Source organism: Mandrillus leucophaeus, unplaced genomic scaffold (assembly GCF_000951045.1).
Source record: "Mandrillus leucophaeus isolate KB7577 unplaced genomic scaffold, Mleu.le_1.0 Scaffold74, whole genome shotgun sequence".
Taxonomy (NCBI): Eukaryota; Metazoa; Chordata; class Mammalia; order Primates; family Cercopithecidae; genus Mandrillus; species Mandrillus leucophaeus.
This window is the reverse complement of record NW_012108030.1, coordinates 1,215,957-1,219,716: the sequence shown is the minus strand read 5'-3', so window position 1 is coordinate 1,219,716 and position 3,760 is coordinate 1,215,957.

Here is a 3,760-nt window from a genome sequence, read left to right as displayed (position 1 = left end):
AGTACGGGAGGGGGCTAGGAGAAGGAAAACAGAGGTGGCGGTGTCCTCAGCCCACTCTTCCCTTGCCTTAGGCGCCCCCACCAAAAGCAGGTGTTCTGCTAACACTCACCCCGCACAGCCAGGCTCAGGGAGATGGGGTGGGAGCCCAGCGGGTGAATTCTCCTCTGTCCCCTAAAACCACCTGGGACAGCTCCACGACCTGCAAGGGTTGGCAGGGGCCCAGGATCAAGCTGCCCTGGGACCAGCTCAGCTTGGCAGAAGGGCTGCTGTCAGCATCACAGACCAGGTGCAGGGACTGCCCTCCTCCACCTGCAGAGAGGTGGCGTTGCCCAAAATCTGTGGGACTAGGGAGACCGAGAGAGCTGGAGGGGCAGGGCTGAGAGGCCCTTCTCTCCCCATGTCCTCCCCCAGATCAGGAGAGGAAACAGCGTTTCTGAAACAAGCACCACAAGCAAGGGCAAGTAGGGACAAAGACCTCCAGCATACAGGGGTGGGGAGGTGCGTTAATGCTCCCGGGACAGGGGCATGGAAACATGGGGAGGACTTGGCTGTATCAGGACCTGGAGAGAACGTCTCAGGATGACCGGCCTTGATGTGCAAAACTGTGGAGGGCGCTAACCCTCATGGTTCTGGCCTCTTGGAGGAACCAAGACAGGTGACACACTTGGGCTTTCTCCTGGGGCCGCAGGTGCCAAGGGAGGAGCTAAGTAGGGATGAGACAGAGAAAGATTTGGTTAGAGATTTGGGACCCGAATTGTGGTCGCTGGAGGGAGCAAGACCGGAGGCTTCTAGGCCAGGAGGGAGGCGGCTGCAGGGCCAGGCATCACCCGGGTACAGGTGAACAAAATCAGAGGCCTGAGATGGGACTGTGGCCGTGAGAATAGAGGAAGGGAGGGATTTGAGACATTTTCCGGAAGCCAAGTTTGCGAAGCTCTCGACTAGTGGGAAGGCATCGGTGAAATTCAGAGATGTGTAAAGAGCTTTCCAGGACATTGACTGAGCTGACTCACATGGGTGGGGGCGCCTTTCAAGGGGAAGTGAATTGTGCTCAGAACAAGCTGGACCAGACAGAAGTTTGTGGGCATCTTCCAGGCAGAGGCAGGGCTAGGATACGAGCTTCCTGAAAGGCTCGTGCAGAGAGAGGCAGGAGGCCCTGGGCCCCACTCTGAGCTAGTAGCCACAGCTGGGGTAAAATCATTCCAACAAGGATCATTGTTGCCCATTCCATTCATTAATTCCACATTTCCTGGACCCCATTTATTTCTTCTTTGTTCACCATTTGCCTAAATATTGACTAATGACAATGCCTAGACCTGATTAGATGAAGTGGTCGACAGGGTAATGGCCCCCAAAGATGTCCACTTGCTAATCCCTGTGAAAGGAGTTAGCCAGCTTGCTTTAGGCACACAGTAAGGCAAGGGTCCCCGGAGAACCTCTGACCCACCTCATAAGCAGTTACAGCAGATGTCTTGTGCAGATAAGGGAACTTGCACAGAGGGTTTGCCTAAACACCCCAGCAAGGGACTAAGGGCCCACGTATGCACTTGGGGAATGGGGTGGAGATATCAGGAATTTGCACCTTATACAAACAGGGAACCCAGCCCCCATCAGCTTATATAAAAGCCCATGTGGCCAGTTGCGGTGGCTCATGCCTGTAATGCCAGTATTTTGGGAGTCCGAGGTGGGTGGATCACTTGAGGTCAGGAGTTCAAGACCAGCCTGGTCAACATGGTGAAACCCCATCTCTACTAAAAATTCGAAATTAGCCGGGCACGGCGGCTCACATCTGTAGTCCCAGCTACTCAGGAGGCTGAGACAGGAGGATCGCTTGAACCCAGGAGGCAGAGGTTGCAGTGAGCTGAGATCCCACCACTGCACTCCAGCCTGGGCAGCAAGAGCAAAACTCCTACCCCACCCGCCCACAAAAAACCACAAAAAAACAAAACAACAACAACAACAACACTTTTTATTCAGCTGTGAGGGGGTAACCGAGAACCTGCTTTCAGGAACCCTCTCTTTGCTGAGAGCTTTCCTTTCACTTAGCAAATTCTACTCCACTCTCCCACATGACTCATTTTCCTGGTCATGAGACAAGAACCTGGACCTAGCTGAGCGAAGGGGCCAAAAATCCTGCATCACCTGGAAGCTGTGAATATGTTGCCATACAAGATAAAGGAACTTTTACCCTGCAGAGTCAGGAGACGAGAGTTAAAAAAAAAAAAAAAAAGACAAAGGGACTTTGCATATGTGATTAAGTTCAAGTTCAAGTTCAAGATCTTGAGATGGGCAGGAGATCCTGGGTTATCCAGATGGGCCCAGTGTCACCACAGGGTCCTTATAAGAGGGAAAGGGGGAGAATCAGAGTCCGAGAGAGAAGACGTGAGGATGGAACAAAGGTCAAAGAGCAGAAAAGATGCCACAAAGTTGACTCTGACAACCGAGAAATGGGCCATGAGCCCAGAAATGCAGGTGGCCGCTGAATGGTAGAAAAGGTGAAAGAACAGAGTCTCCTCTGGAGCCTCCAGAAGGAACCAGCCTTTATTTTTATAGCCCAGTAAGTCCTGCTTCATCCTTCTGACCTCCAGAACTGTAAGAAAAGAAATTGTCTTGTTTCAAACCACAAACATTGGGGTAATTTGTTAGAGCAGCAACAGGAAAATAGCACAGGTGAGGACTAATCGCACTGCTTCCTCCCCAAATCCCACAATAAACTCAGAGCTATTCTTTCCATTTTATGTAAAAGGACATTAGGGCTGAGGAATTACAGATAATCTCTCCGAATTGGCGCACTTGGTGGTGATGGATTGAGGATCCAAATAAGGAGTCAAAACATTATGGAATTCGATGGAGGGCCCCTGAGGCCTGGGCAGGGCAGGTGTGGTTGCAGAAGGAGTTCCAGGAAGATGCCCGCCTGGCCCTGATCCGGGTTACTCTCCGGTGCAGGGAGCAGACAATAAACCATGAACATAATTATGCAGTTGTGAGTTATTGCTTGATGGACAGGAGCCGGTGCAGTGAGAGAAATAGGGTCCCAACATGAGGCAGCCTCTCGAGTGCAGGAGGCCCAATGTTGTGGGCAAATGGGGTCTGGATACCACGGTAAAGGGATGTCCAGAGGAATAAGCAGGGAGGCCGATGCAGCCTAGTTCTCAGCTGGGTCCTCCTCATTGGATTCTCCTGTCCTGTGAACTTCTCTTCTCTACCTGCAATCAGCTCTTCCCCTTTCAAATACCTTTTACTTTTGGTAAAAAGAAAATGCAGAACATAAACATCACCATTGTCATTATGTTTAGGTGCACGGTTCAGTTCTGTGAAGCATATTCACTCTGTTGTACAACCAATTTCCAGAACTCTTCCATATTGCAAAATTCACTCTGTACCCACTAAACAGCGACTTTCCATTTTCCCTCTCCTCGGTGCCTGGCAAACACCACTTCACTCACTGTTTGTGTGAATATGACTCCTCTAGGAATCTCAGTAGGTGAAACTGTACAGTATTTGACTTTTCATGACTACTGTATTTCCCTTAGGATAATGTCCTCAAGGCCCAGCCCTGTGGTAGCAGGTGCCAGAGTTTCTTTTCTTTTTAAGGCTGACAGATTCGAATGTATGATTTCACCACGTTTTGCTTACCCGTTTGCCTCTCCAGAAAAGACTGGGTTGTTTCCACGCCTTGGCTCTGGCCAATGATGCTGCCATGAACACGGGAGTATAAATATCTATTCAAGTTCCCACTTTCTTTCTTTCTTTTTTTTTTTTT